The following is a 17,170-nucleotide window of genomic DNA, read 5'->3' as shown; positions in this document are numbered from 1 at the left end:
TTAGTCTTAGTTCTCTTAGAGGACGATGATGCCAGTTACGTCTAGGAGATGCTTTCCGGATGTGACACATATGCTGGATCCTCTTGCTGGTAAATGTTGGAACAATTTTCTAGATAGGTATTTAGGCTACAATAATATCTCCATAGCTCAGGAAGACCAAGATAAGACAACTTTCACTTTCGTTTATGGGACTTTCTCATTAAAAAGAATGCCTTGCTTCTTGGGTAATGTTGATTAACCTTCTAGTAGTGTATAATGTTGATCTGATTAGGTATTTTTGACCATACTATTGAGGTATTTTTGGATGATTTTCCTGTGGTTTGTGACTTATTCGATTGTTGATGCGTTTATTTGGTTTAGGTACAGAAAAAATGTAAATAGTGCAATTTGGTGCTTAATTTGGAAAAGTGTAACTTCATTGTCATAGAAGGTGTTGGGTCATCAAATTTCATAAAAAGGTATAAAAGTTGATCAATCAAAGGTTGAGGTAGTCGAAAATCATCTGCCACCCATCTACCGAAGGTTCCTTATAGATTTCTCAAAAATTGCACACCCATTGTGCAAACTGCTCAATAAGAAGTGCAAGTTAATGTTTGATGATGCTTGTGCCAGAGCATTTGGATAGTTGAAGGACAAGTTGACTTCTCGACCAATCATTATTTCACTTAATTAGGGAAAACCATTCGAGGATGTGTGTTATGCAAGTGGGGTGGGACTTTGAGTGGTCTTAGGACAAAGGCATAAAAAGATTCTTCACCCGAGTAAGGCTTATGTGGTACAAAAGAGTTATAGAATTGTTGAACGTGAGCTACTTGTTGTGGTTTTTGCATTTGAAAAGTTTAGATCCTACTTTTTTGGTACTAAGGTGATAGTGCATACTGACCATTCTGAGGTTTCTCATGGAGAAAAAAGATGCAAAATTAAGGTTTATTATATGGGTGTTGTGTCTACAGGATTTCTAGGTCGAGTTGAAAGAGAGAAAGAAGACGGAAAATCAGGTTACCGATCATTTGTCAAGACTAGTAGAAGAGGGTATGAACAAGTTTTATGATGGAATTGAGATTAATGATGAGTTCACAAATGTATAGGTATTGGTTGCTTATTATGACCTTACCCTTAGTTTAATGAGTTTGCTAATTATTTTGCTAGCAATTCGTTTCCATCGAATTTTCCCTTTCAACAAAGGAAAAGTTCTGCATTATTTTAAGAAGTTCTTTTGGGATGAGCCTTGCTTTTTTCGTAGTTGTAATGATAGTATTATTAATCTTTTTATGCCCGATGTTGAGATGATGAGTATACTGGATACATGTCATTCATCACCTAATGGTGGAAACCATAGTGGTATCCGGACTTCTCATAATATCTTGCTACGTTGGTATTACTTGCATACCAGCCACCAATATAATAACCATTTTGCCATGTCTTATAATCGTTTCCAAAGAGAAGAAGGAATTTAAAAGAGGCAAGAGTTACCCATGATTCCGATCTTGGTGATTGACTTATTTGATGTTTAGGCCTTGACTTCATGGGTCCATTTGTGAGCTCACATACTCTTATGAGATTGATTATGTGTCATAATGGATGGAAGTGATTTGGCATTAAAACAAATGAGGGTAAAAGCGTCACCGCATTCCTGAAGAAGAGTATCTTCTCCAGATTTGGTACACCTAGGGCGATTATAAACAATCGAGGTTCCCATTTTAGTAACAATTTTTAAAGCATTGCTACATAAATATGAGGTGAGTTAAAATGTATATACTCTTTACCCTCCATTGTCTAGTTGCCATGTTGAGGTGTCGAACAAAGACATAAATCAAATCCTTGGAAAGACTGTGAACGCAAATTGAACATATTGGTCAAGGAGGCTTGATGATGCGCTATGGTCCTATCGCACCATCTTCAATACAACCGTAGGTATATATGTTCCCTTACCAACTTCTTTATGGGAATTCATAACATTTGTCGGTAGAGTTAGGTCATAAGGCCACGTAGGCACTATAGAAGTTGAATTTTGACTGAAGCGCTGCATCAAGTCAAAGAGTGAATGACTTGAATGAGCTTGATAAGTTTGCCTAAAGGCATATGAGAGTTCAACCTTGTACAAGTACAACATGAAGATGTATAATGATAAAAAGATTGAGAAGAGAGAATTTTTTGTGGGTGATGTGTTGCTTCTATTAAACTCAAGGTTGAACTTGTTACAGAGGAAGCTGAAGTCCAATTGGACAGGTTAATTCGTAGTCACAAAAGTGTTCCCACTTGGAATGGTTTAGCTTGTGCCCAAGGAGGGAACACGATTCAAAGTGAATGGGCAGAGAATTTAGTTCTACATAGGGAAATCTTAGAGTGTGCAAGAAGTGATCGAGGCCTACTATCTTGATGAAGGCTGAGTAATCAATGTGTCCGCGTATTGGTTAGATATAATATAGTATTATTTGTTCTTGAATTTTGATTTTATAGTTCTTTAATTTGTTGTGTCAGTTTTGTACTAGTATTTTTTAGATATAACATAGGGTTCGTGTCAAAAAAGTTTCAATAATATGTAAAAGGAAAGTCCTAATGGTTGCTACATGTGAAGGGACGACAAGTTAAATATGCAGAAAACATGCGAAAGTCCAAGGACACCATCAACGGTCCTTGATTCTATTCATGGAAAGTGAATAGTGTTTGTATACCCCTGGTAAGTTCTCTTTAATGTTCTAAGTGCTGGGTTACCTACAGAACATACCTACAGACTGTAGGTTGAATCGGAGACCACATACGGGGTCTTGTGGGCCCAAAGTTAGGCTTTGCCTGACCCGACCTAGTTACCTTATAAAAATTAAATATTTTCATTTTTTTTCATCTAATTCGATCGCAAATCCCTACAAACCAATTTTTAAACCCTTTCACTCCCATAGTCAGTCCATTAAATCCCCACATCCCATAGATCACTGCCACATATTCCCCAAAATCTTTCTTTCTCTTCCCAAATCACTCACCTTCATTGCCAAACGATTCCATTGTTAAAGCTTGATGTCAAAGGATAAAAATAGTTATAAGGAGTCTATTTTATTGTCACACTAACCAAATTTGATTTTTTTTAAGGTGAAAAACTTCTCACAGACTTTGAATTCACTATTCATAGTTGTATTATGAAGTCACGTAGTTGGAACTTGACCTTAGGGTTTTAGGGTTGTTAATTTTATGGATATATGTTTATGAATATTCTATAATAGACCTTGGTATAATGGTATGTAATTGTGTAGGTTAATTAAACTAAGTAATACAGGGTAAAATCTTTAAATGATAGTTTTGACTTCGGGTTCCTAGTTCGACCTCGATATGTGGAATCGTCTTGCGCCATATGTACTGAGATTGTTCGGGAGACATGGTCCAAGCCCGGTGAAAAAATGAAATACAAAAAGATTATGATGTCATAAGTCAGAAAAGTCAAATTTTGAATAATCAGAACCCTAAGGTGTCATATAAGGGGAGCACCCCATAGAAGTAACATGGCGTACTTGACCTCCCGAAGGTCTTTTACAAGACCAAAACTATCATTCATTGCATTGTCATAGGTAAATTAGCGGAAAATTTTAAAACTTTCTTGCCATATCATATGCTAGAACATTACTTTAATATATATAAAATATCTTTATACATATTAAGAACTCTAAGTCTCTTTTTTCCATATTAGACTCAACATCATTAGTGTACATTAGGAAAACGACCCTTGTAACGTAATTCATAACTATATAATTTATAAGACTTTACAGTATGCTAAACATTAAGACACCCTTGGACTTAAGGATTCCTTTCCTTGATCTTGGGAATCACATATCAAGCTCCTAAATCATAGATACATCCTTTAAGTATCCATAACCTACACATTGTGAAATAAGTAGAGAAGAATGGTGTTAGTACAAGAATGCAGTAAGTATGGCAACCATGCAAAAACATGCATTTAGAAGGGACATTTTACTTCAAAACCATACATGATGCTTTTTTGTGAAATCTTTATAAAACCTTGATACAATAGCATTTATAACATTCACATACTTCATATAGACATATTCAAAGGCCAAACATTATATCAAATAAAATATATAATTTAAGGCACGTTTTACGTCACTTTATAGTAAGCTATTTTCACTTCACGGTGAACTACTCTCCTTTTACAGTGAACTACTTTTATTTACAACTTCTTGACCTTCCCAAGTAATCCTTCTAGTGATACTTGGGGCAGCGTATGAGTAATATGCCACAAAAATATCCATGCTCAAGTATCATCTTAACACCAAAAGAAAACCATACATACAACATTTTAACTCAACATATATAATCATATGACCATCTCATAAACAATGCCAACATTTCACATTACAACTCCATATCATTTATATCATCACGTCATGAAGACACTAACACATTTTTATGCAAGAGAACCATAAAAACATGCACATACATTTGAAAACCTTCCTAGGAATCGTTTAGATAGCTACTTGTACAATGTCTAGGTGGGTTCATTACTTCCATTGTCCATTTTACATTAGGGAAGTTATAGCCTTAACCGACACTAAGACCATGGGTGCTAAAACTGAATTTGGTGTTGTAGAGCCTTAAATCAAAGAATGGTGTTCTTACCTAGCCAAGGTAGAATATTAACACATGGAGACATACAAAGTAATATAACTTGCTAGATCCTATGTGGCTAGCATAGTTTATGTAACTTGGATTCCTTCATGGAAACATCACTCTATGCCCTTGGGCTATGAGGCTATCCATCTCAAGAGATTTATGGTGGACCTTCCTTCCGACATTGGGAAGGAACACCACTCATATTCACGTTTACTCGGTGCTAAGCTAAGTTCCCTTTTTATTAAAAGCCTTCATTAACATTACATTATGAAATTAAGGTTTAGGAGATTGACTCCCTATATGCTTAGCACATAGTTCATAGATGAGAGTTCCTCAACCTAAATCATGTGAGAAAGGCTTTCACATGTACATAGCATATATTATAAGCACTATCTAGTTTACTGTACAACTTGGGAACACCTTTAAAGTTCCTTATTTTTACAAGATCATATTACATGAAAATTCCAAAGAAAGATTAAAAAGAAGGTTCAAATAAGCCTTATTTAAACCTCAACACTGATACAAAATCAAAATGCGAATTATCAGATATTCATTTTACAAGAAATAGCACAAAATTACTTTCTTAATAAAAAGAAAGTCACAACACACTTTGTTATCACTTTCATGATAAACAAGAAAAATATCAAGAAAAGATTTATCCAAGAGTAGACCATACATACAAAGATATGTTATACAAGTTTCAAGACCATTATAAAAAAATAGCATGGGACAAAGCAAGCTTATTCACTATGTCAACAATTCCACCAACATGTGGACCCCGAAGGATAAAGATACTAACTAACAAAAGGAAAAAATAACAAATATATTCATTGAAGATAAAATTTCAGCAAAAGAAGATATAAATGCAATGAAGGCTACGTATGTAGTATCAGCTAATATGGCATCTATTCCAAGACAATACAATTATCATCAATTATTTGTAAATAGTTAGTAGATACGTCTAAAAATAATAATATGCATTTGTGTATACACACATGTAAAATTGATAGCATAATAAATAATATTGATTAGAACTTTTGAGGCCTATTTAAGGTTCTAAACTTGTAATAGTAGAGGCAATAAAAATCTTACTGACTTTGAAAAACCTCTCTACACTTTCTCCCAATTTCCCATATTTTGCATTTTCCCATCTATGTTCTCTTTTTCCGTAAATAAATAAAATTTTGTAAGTATAAACTTTCTATACTCATTTTAATTATTAAGTTTATGTTTTAAAATTACAATATATGTTTGTTTACTATTTTTTCGCTCCTGTCTTTACATTGAGTATTCTTAAAGTTTTATTTTAATGTTTACTTGTTCTTGCTACTTCCGTTACACTGCCCGATTTTACATAGGATTCCGTCCCGGAACTTGGTCCTTCCCGTCCATTGATATGGAGGGGACGGACCGAGTTCCGTGACGGAATTCTATGTAATATCGGGCAGAGTAACAAAAGGGAGAAAGTACTTAAAAACATTAAGAAAAACGTAAACAAAGAGATGAACAAATGGCAGTATACAAACTTAAAACAAAACATTAAAATTCAACACATAAAATAAACAAAATATTAGAGAAAGTATACTTAAAATATAACATGATTTATTTAGGGAACAGAGAGAGAACATGGAACATGGGAGAAAGTTGAGCGATTTCAAAGTTTTATGATTTTGAATGCCTCATACTGGTACAAGTTGAAAGCCTTAAATAGGCTTCAAAATTGCTGACTAATCTAACTTACTATGATATCTATTTTACATGTGTGTATACCCTAATACACCTCATTTTTTTTAACATGTAACTACTACCTACTAAAATAACTGATGATAATTGTACGTGGCTTGGAATAGGTGACATGTTAGCTGAAACTACTTCTATAGACTTTACTTCATGTTTATCTTCTTTTGTTGAAATATTATCTTCAAAGTATATTTTGATTTTTTGTCCTTTTGTTACTTTGTGGTTTTATTCCTACGGGGGTCACATATTGGTAGAACTGTTGAAATAATGCTGATTTTTATAATGGTCTTGCATAATATATCTTTGTATGTAGGGTCCACTTTCGAATATTTTTTTTTGTTGATATTTTTCTTGTTTATCATCAAAGTATGCTGGAATTTTCTTTTAATTCAGAAGGTATGCTTGTGTTATTCCTTGTAGATCTAACATATCTCCAATGCTAATATCGTCATGGGAGGCAACAGTCTCTAATAACTCAAATTTTATTCCGTATCAGTGTTGAGGTTTAGTAAGACTTCTTCGAGCCTTCTTTTTAACGTTTCTTTGGAGTGTTCATAATTCCTTTGGGGTGATGAACTTGTACTTAAATTATCATTGCGGACAGCTGGCGCCTATCCTTTGATCTTAATGATTTTGCTTAAATATTTCATCCTCTCAAATTCACAAATGTCGAAGGACCAAAAAATAATATAAGTGATTCTTTTGGCAATATAGAACTTGCATAATTTAGTATTTTCTGATAAGGTAGATATATTTCTCTCTACCTGAACTTCTTAAGTTGTATTCAATGTTGAGTTTATGATACCTGTTTATTTCCTTCGATATGACTCCAACATTCATAAAACCATCGGAGAATAATTGCGGTCTTCATTTCTTCTAAATATTTGATAAACCAGGTGTAGGTACCTGGTGTAGCAAAAATAAATTTATATCAAGCTGCTTTATAATCATACCAGTTATATGTCTGGAGTCGATGAGCTTTTTATAAGTGAATAGGTGTATGTAGATGATGTAATGATCCAAAAAGTCATTTTAAAAAAAAAAATTATACGATATTTCAATTGTTACCCATATCGATAGTTTCCCCGAGTATTTTGAGTTGGTGAAGTTGATTTGAAAATTATAAACTATTTATTTAACTACAATTACTTAATTAATGGACATATATTAAACAATTTATTTAATTAGTTAATTGTTAACGGGTCAAGTCCATAGTAATTTAATACCTTATAGACCTCTTAACCCAACTTTATTAAACTAATAAAGTAAGTAGGGTTTACTATTTTGAAGTCATTAACTATGAAAATGAACGGTGGCGGAAAACAACTATGAATGCTCCATATCCCTAAGGTCGGTATGCTCGTCCCTTTGAAATATTTTGTTATCAAATTAATTGATAAGCATATATCTTAATATATTATTATAATACATTGGTTAGATAAAGAATGGAAGGACATAACGTGTTGGCTGGACATTTATAGATAATGTAAAGCGTATATAGTTGAATTAATGACAACAAGTCATATATTTGTTTAATTGAATAAATTGCAGAAATTGAAAGTTAGAATAAAAATGAGAAGGCACGTTTATGGATTATTGAGAGGACATGCATTTTTTTTATTTATTTATTTGTAATGATTAGAAAATTATATTTCATCAATAATTAGAAGGATGGGATGGAGTATTCAACTAATTACTTTTTTGGATGCAAGTTACTGGTTTTGGTAGTTTCACCATGAACTTTACTTCTTCTTATTATTATCGTATAAAAAAATTAAGTGTTAATAATATTAGAAATAAATAATTAAATATTAGATATATTGGTTTATATCAATATTATTAAACTATAATATTGGGGGAATTAGAAATAAACCCTAGACTTGAAAATTGGAGAAAATTGAAAAGTTGGCATGTTAACAGGCATTAAGATTAAGAACTGGATTATAGTAATATACATGTTGTTAAATTAGAAATCTCATTGTGAATACCTACTTGAATAGATTGCATTGATTTGGAAGTTTAACAGAAGAGGAAGGCTCATGTTCCGGAGTGAATTCTTGATTGGTTGAGGCAAGTAGATTTGTAAACTCTTGTTAAGTGTATGAAATGTGTGTATTTCCTTGTGGTATATGTGTGGGAGTAATGGGACTTGGTGATGGGTTGACTTGTCCACATTGATTAATTCCAATGATGAAAACAAAGGGTAGTAAAAGGCAATGTGGCCATCCTAAAGTTGAAACCGGTAGGCAAAGAAGGCCGTTTAGGGGAGTAAACAGAGTTGAGGCGCTGTTAGGGTAACTAATCAAAGAAGAAAGCTGTAGTAGTGACTAGACGAGATGATTATTAAACCATTATTATTACATAATAAGTAAGTATAATTTATTAAGAGGTTGGAAGGAATAAAACTTTTAGCAAAAATGAATAAAATGAGTACCTACTTAATTGATGATAATGATGAATATAAGATATTACTACTTTATATATTAAAAAATCTTAATACTGACATAAAAAGAGAAATTTATGATAAATTGGTAACATATGAAATAATAGAGATAACAACTCAAGGTTGGACTCAGTTAACCATACAAAGTATACAGGATGAACTTTATTATGATATGTATGATTTATATGATGATATAGATACAGACTAATGATAAATTACGAATATTTACAATATTGGGTAAAAACTATAGAAGATATAGATCTACATGAGAAATTACTAATAGAAAATCTATTCGATTATTTGAGAACTAGAGAAGTTGAACATCTAGAATATATTACAAATAATGCTAATGAAATACAACGATTAGATCTACTTAAAAGAGAATATTACAGAAAGACATTTTATGAAGGATAATATAATACCAAGCAAAGAAACTAAAATAACAACAAACAATATAGGTAAAAAAATAAGAAAGACATGGAAAAAATTAAGACCCTTATATATAGAATATGAACTATCACAACTAGTCAAAACAAGTAATAATGAAAAAGATCATTTAATAGATAAAATTTCGAAAACAGAATACAAATATGTTCGCTATTTGAAAAAACAGTATGAACAAAGAAATTTATAAACAACAATTAATAGAAAAAATAATGGAAAAAATAACTGAAAAAGAACAAGAATTACAACATAGAAAAAGAAGATTAGAAGAAAACATATTAGCAGATGTATGTAATAAATCGATACTAGTACAAAGAAAAGATATATCTATGTTAAAATTAGAATTAGATTGTCTTGAATATGAGTTACAACATAATATAATACATAAATTATAATGAATAAAGAAGAATTTGCAGTAGACGAAAAAACATATGAAAATCAAGACGGAATGATAATAAAAATAATATTTTCAAATCTAGGAAGAAGATATAAAAAAATAGGAAATAATCTATACTTAATGTTAGAAAGAGAAACAGCAAAATTAGAAGACAGTTTAACAGCTATGGTAAGAATAACAAAAGAAAATGAAGAAATAGACAGATCAAAAGAAATAGAAAAAATAAAAATACAAGCAAAACAAGAAGTACAATACGTAGAAGAAATAAAAAATACAAGAATAGAAGAACTAGAAAAAGAACTAACAAAATTAAGATTATTATATGAAGAAAAACAAAAAGCAAAACAAATAGAAAAAGAAAAAGAACTAGAAAAAGAATTAAAAAATAAAATAAACGAAGTACGACAAAAATTAGATGAAGATCTTGAATTAAATGAAATAAATGAAATAGATGAAAATGAAAATGACCAAAAATCGGAAATAAGTGATATAAGTGAAACATATACAGAAATCTTGGAACAGACAAACAAACTAAAGAAATTAGAAATAAATACAGGAGATACAAATAGACCTAGTACATCAGGAGTTAAACCAGAAAATAGTCCAAGAAATAGTCCAAGAAATAGTCCCAGAACTAGTCCTAGAAGGGCACAACCAACTTATTATACAGAAAGTTATCAACAGTCAGATAGAGCTAATACGATATGGAACAGTAGATTAAATAAAAATTGGATACCAAAACCAGCAAATGAACAATATAATTTCTTAGACCTAGATTGTGTAACAGATATAAATAAAGTAATGTTACTATGGACAGGAAATATATCTAAACAACTAATAGATAACAAAATAAGTACAACAGAAACACCAAGATATATAGAAAGAACATTTGTAGGAACAGTTAAATTATGGATAGAAAATCTACCCCCAGAAAGTTTAGAAGTACTTAGAAATAATACAAAATTAGATGGATCTTCTTTAGCAACAAATATAGAAATATTAGATAAATACGAATTGACGATAAGAAGTGAATTCGGAGGTATGACCACAGATGTAAAAGAACAAAATAAAGAAAAAATAATAAACAGGCAACTTATGACAAAATTAGCTATATGTAAAATGTGCTTTATAGAAGAATACACTTGCGCATTTAAAGAATATTACTACAAAGCAAAATATAATCTTAATGAAGCAAAAGAAGTAAGACACCAATATTTTACAAAATTACCAGAACCATTTAGTACAAAAGTAATTAAAGATTGGGAGAATGAAGGGCTTACAGATACTTTAGGATCTAGAATAAAATTCTTATCTCAATGGTTTACACAATTATGTGAAAGCCAAAAAGAAAAATTAAAAATGGAAAAAGTATTAAATAAAAACTTATCATGTTGCAAAAATAAAATGGCACCACAATTTGGATGCACATATAAAAAACAGAAAAGTAAAAGATATAAAAATTACACAAAAAATAAAACTAAGTATAAATATAAACAACCAAGAAGAAGATATTATATAAAAAATTATAAAACAAAAAGACCATATAGACCAAAGAGGAAAATATCCCAATGTACTTGTTACAATTGTGGAAAAATAGGACACATAGCTAAAAATTGTAAATTACCAAAAAACCTAAAAAGAAAACAAATTGCAGAATTAATTATAGACGAAGAAAAATATATGCAAATAGAATACATAGACTATGAATTAAGTGAAAATGATAGTATATACGAAGTATCAGATATAGAAACTGAAAATGAAGAAGAAAATACTAATACAGATAATGATGAAATAAATGAAGAATAATGTCAGAAAGTGAAATAAAAATAATAACTGAAGAAAATTATGAAAATGAAGAAATATCACATCAAAAAATCATATTTGATAACACAATTTTTGAACAAATAAAAGGAAAAGAATTAGATTTAAGCGTTGAAAAGATACTTGAAACATCCTTATTAAAAAATTTGTTTAAAAGACGAAAAGAAGAATATTATGTAGTTAGTCAGAAAGAACATGCCATAGATTGTAAATATACAAGTGGAAAAGCATATATACCTATAATAAACAAACGAATAATAAATAAAGAAATACAAAATATAAAAAATAAAGCAGATATAAAATATGTACATTTAGGAGGAACAGAAATACTGATAAAAGCTTGTTTCAGAGAAGGAATAGATACACCCATTGAAATATATCTAGCAGATGACAGAATAATACATCCTATAGAAAAAAGCGTAATCAGTGCAGTTAGAGGAAATTTAATATACCAAAAATTTAAATTCATAATAAGTGCTAATTACACAGTAGCATTAACAGATACAAACATAGATAAATCATTAGTACTATATTGGAAATTATCAGGAATAAAGTTAGCACCAGGAAGTAAAATATTTACAGCAAGATGTAAAAATCTATATATATTAACCGCAAAACATAAAATAACAGCAAGAAATAAAATTGATAAAATAAAAATAGAAAATCCTTTCGAAAAAATAATTACTGTAATAGACAATAATGACTACAGCTATAAAGAAATTGACATGGAAGAAGATTTAGAAATAGTAAAAGAAAGATTAAGTACTTCAAGCGTACCAAATACACTAACAAGAGCTACCTCATCAAGAATGAGTACATCTAAAAGAAAATATGAAATGCCTCAAGAATTATTAGAAGAAATAACACCTAACCACTATTTTATAACAGGAATAATGGATCAAAGAAAATATAAGATCTTAATAAATACAGGACAAGAAGAAAATCATATAACAAGAGAACTAGTATTAGAAGAAGAAATTATAAAAACAGGACACACATACCCTGGATTACCCAGTGAAATAATAAATACAAACGAAGAAACAACAGAAAAAGAAATAATTATAGGAGGAATTCCATTAAAAATACAATTTAAAATATACCAAGGAAATTATAATATCACATTAGGTATAAAATGGTTAGAAAAAGTTAAACCGTACAATATAGAAAATGAACAATTAACAATAACTTGTCAAAATAAGAAAATAATCATAAAAAGAACAAAATGAATAATGAAAATATTTATTCTTGCGAAAATTATTGTAGAAGGATATTACAACAGATATTATACACCTATGATAGATACAGGAGCAGAAGCAAACATATGTAAATATAATTGTCTACCAGAAGATAAATGGGAAAAACTAAAAACACCTATGGTAGTAACAGGATTTAATAATGAAGGAAGTATGATAAAATACAAAGCAAAAAATATAAAGATACAAATATGGGATAAAATACTAATAATAGAAGAAATCTATAATTTTGAGTTCACAACAAAAGATATGTTACTAGGAATGCCATTTTTAGATAAATTTTACCCACATATAATAACAAAAACACACTGGTGGCTTACTACGCCATGTGGCAATAAAATAGGAGCAAAAAGGGTAAAAAATAAACAACGAAAAGCTATGGAATGGATAAAAGGTAGTGAAAAAATAAACCAAGAAATGAAAAATATAGATAAAGAACAAGAAACACAATTAGAAATAATCATATTTACAATAGACAGAGTTCAAATAATTAATGAACAACTAAAACAACTATACAATGAAGACCCATTACAAGGATGGGAAAAACATAAAACAAAGGTAAAGATTGAGCTAATAGACGAAAATAGTATAATAACACAGAAACCGTTAAAATATAACTTCGATGATTTACAAGAATTTAAAATACATATAAATGAATTACTGGAAAAGAATTATATACAAGAAAGTAACAGTAAGCACACAAGCCCGGCATTTATAGTTATAAAACATAGTGAACAAAAAAGAGGTAAAAGTAGAATGGTTATAGATTACAGAAATCTAAACGCCAAAACTAAAACATACAACTACCCAATACCTAATAAAATACTTAAAATAAGACAGATACAAGGATATAACTATTTTAGTAAATTTGACTGTAAATCAGGATTTTACCATCTAAGACTAGAAGAAGAATCTAAACAATTAACAGCATTCACAGTACCACAAGGTTTCTATGAATGGAATGTATTACCATTTGGATATAAAAATGCACCAGGTAGATATCAACACTTTATGGACAACTATTTCAACCAATTAGAAAATTGCATTGTATACATAGATGATATATTATTATATTCTAAAACACAAGAAGAACATATAAGATTATTAGAAAAATTCATACATATAATAAAAAATTCAGGTATAAGCTTAAGTGAAAGTAAAGCAGAAATAATGAAACCACAGATAGAATTTCTAGGCATACAAATAGATAAAAATGGAATAAAAATGCAAACTCACATAGTACAAAAGATAATCACCCTTGACGAAAATATAGATACAAAAAAGAAATTACAATCATTTTTAGGACTAGTAAATCAAGTAAGAGAATACATACCAAAACTAGCAGAACATTTAAAACCACTATATAAAAAACTTAAAAAAGATGTTGAATATTACTTTGACAATAAAGATAAAGAACACATAAAAAATATCAAAAATTTATGCAAAAAATTACCAAAACTATATTTTCCTGATGAAAATAAGACATTTATATATATAGTTGAAACAGATTCAAGTGATCACAGTTATGGAGGAGTACTAAAATATAAATATAATAAAGAAAAAATAGAACACCATTGCAGGTATTACTCAGGATCATATACTGAAGCACAGGCAAAATGGGAGATAAATAGAAAGGAACTATTTGCATTATATAAATGTTTACTAGCATTCGAACCATATATAGTTTACAATAAATTTATTGTAAGGACAGATAACACACAGGTAAAGTGGTGGATAACCAAAAAGATAGACGATTCAGTTACAACAAAAGAAATAAGAAGATTAATATTAAATATATTAAATTTTACATTTACAATCGAGATTATTAAAACTGATGAAAATCTAATTGCAGACTACCTCTCAAGAAAAAGATATGTTGAAAGATCTATTGGCAATGATGACAAATCTATGCCAGAAAATGGAAAAGATAGAAACAGAAGTACAGGAACTGAAAACTAATAGTCAGCAGCATGACTCTAAAAATACGGAGCTAGGTCAGCAGCATGACCAAAAACATGCGGCGCTACAAGGAGACGTTGGGAAACTCTGTAAAACCCATAACAATGTTTGTTCAAATGCAGCTACAGCCAGCACATCTACAGCAGGACAATCTACGAAAAAGGAGGAAACTAAGATAAAATATACAAATGTAAATATGAATAAGTTATTCTCAAAACCATATACTCCTCAAAATACCCAAAAGGATATATCTGTTACCCCACGGACAAATACCTACAAAGCTAGCCTAGAATCCCAGAAACAAACATATAATTACATATCCAGGACATATATCGAAAATATATACAAAGTACAAACATTTCTAAACCAAAACACCAGAGCTAAAAATACGAAAAATCCCAATGAAGACTTTATAACCCAATATCTACAAGGTTACAATAAGTTAATTGCACAACCTGGAACAAATCCGAATCTAGTAGCAACTTGCTACAACTATGGCTTGCTTAGCACAGCATATACAGTGACAGGAGATGAGATATCCAAGATACCGGAACTATATAAAGCATTTTTGCAATATAAGAGGATAACTAAAGGCACTCTTTTCTATATAAAGTTTTATGCAGCTACAGCAGAAATACTATATGACGAAGTCAAACCTACAATCCAAGTTATAAAAATTGGATTAACAAGGAAAATGATAATCCCTGAGAAGATAGATACCCAGGAAGAGATATAGAAAGTAGATATTCCGGAATTCTATGCAAACAAGAGAACTATCGGAATAGCTACCATATTAAACGAGATAACAAATAATTATTTAAATGAAAATGCAATATGGACATATTACAACAGAGACCAGACAATTATCTATTCAAACTGCAGAGATATAAGAGAAGCAGATATGGAAGAGTTAAGACAATGGATATTAAGTCTACTTAGACCAGAAACTACACCCACAACAAGAGCTATTCGGAAGAACTTCATTTCCTCTAATCTAATGACAAGATACTGTAAATTGATTGAGCAAAAATATCCGGATCACCTATGCTCAAAGTGTGAAGGAGAAGAAAAATATATACCAGATGTACAATTAGAATAAGATAAAAAATATATATATATATATATTTTTGTAGGTTATGAGCCTGAATTTTTGTTATACTTGTCATTCTCTTCTTTTCTGAGGCTTCTTGGAGATTTGTGAGGTAGATTTTTCCATCTCATCAGACTTTCTTCTCCATAATTATGATCTTGTTCTATTCTAGAACCAAGTTCATTTGAGACTCGAGTTTTTCTTTTGAATCAATTGTAATGCTTTAGAGGCTTTTACACGTGACTACCAGGTTTTGGGGGTATAATGTAAGATGATAGTAAATTTTCCGCATTTTTATTGAAATGGTTGAGTTTTAGGCTGACTTGTCTTGATGGGATAAGATGAGTACCATCACGTCCATTTTTGGGTTGTGACAAAAATGGTATCAGAGCCCCAGGTTCATAAGTCTCACGTGTATACAAGTCGCGTCTAACTAGAGTCTTCAGGATAGGTATGGAGACGTCTATACTTATCTTCGAGAGGCTATAATGACTTTTAGGAAAAGAACTTCACTTCTTGAATCTCTATCGTGCATCATTGTCCGTTCTGATTCTTATTGCCTTATTTCATTCTCTCTCAGCTATAGTGATGAGTCGTGTGTTTTTTCCTTATGTTTGAAGTTCGTGTTTCCTATATGGTTTGGAGGTTAGACCTGATATTTAGATGAAAAAGATGTGTGATCAGATTTGAAATGTTCAATTTGAAACAATTGAATGAGGTGATGGCTTGGCGATAATTTTCGTAGAATTTCTAAATGGTGAGGTTGAACAATGGTCTGAGGGACTTCATGAATGTGTTATCCTCTTCAGGTTAGTTTCCCCAACTGACGGAATAATACTTATGTGGTATAGATAATATCTGGAGTGGTTTGAAAATTTGAAATGGAATGATTAAAATGATGGCTTGATAACAAATAGTATAACCTTGGAAAATACAATTAACATAGTTGTCATAACATATTTGGATTTCTTAGAGAATAATGTTGCATTAATCAAGGTTAGAGTCTTTCATAGATTTAGTGTATATAAAAAAGGTTCATAGTACGACTACTATACTGGTGCCGATTCTTACTTGTTTCGAGTTAGAGAATGTGTACTCTTATTATTGACCTGATCTACGAAGGAATGCATATACCGTTTGACAGCAAATCAAATAAATTTGATAGTGTATGTTAGTTCCTTAATGGGGCCGAAATGTGTAGACTATTTGGGTACAATCTTCTCCATAGTTATAATGTTTTCTAGTAATGGATTTAACAAACTTAACAATGTGGTACTAGTGGCTTATGGAAATGAATACGGTGATGTCAAGTGTGAGTACTAACTAATTAAAGAGTTATCAATTGTATCACATGCTCGTAAAAAGATATTCGATGTTGTATTCATATTTGAGAAACCAACTAA

General features: G+C 30.5%; 1 pseudogene; it reads left to right on the top strand.

The window, feature by feature from the left end:
* Positions 1–15,776, top strand: part of LOC107027620 — a 32,826-nt pseudogene extending 17,050 nt beyond the window's left edge.
* The last annotated feature ends 1,394 nt before the right edge of the window (positions 15,777–17,170 follow it).

This window comes from Solanum pennellii, chromosome 8 (genome assembly GCF_001406875.1).
Source record: "Solanum pennellii chromosome 8, SPENNV200".
NCBI classification, from domain to species: Eukaryota; Viridiplantae; Streptophyta; class Magnoliopsida; order Solanales; family Solanaceae; genus Solanum; species Solanum pennellii.
This window is presented reverse-complemented; position numbering and strand designations above follow the sequence as displayed.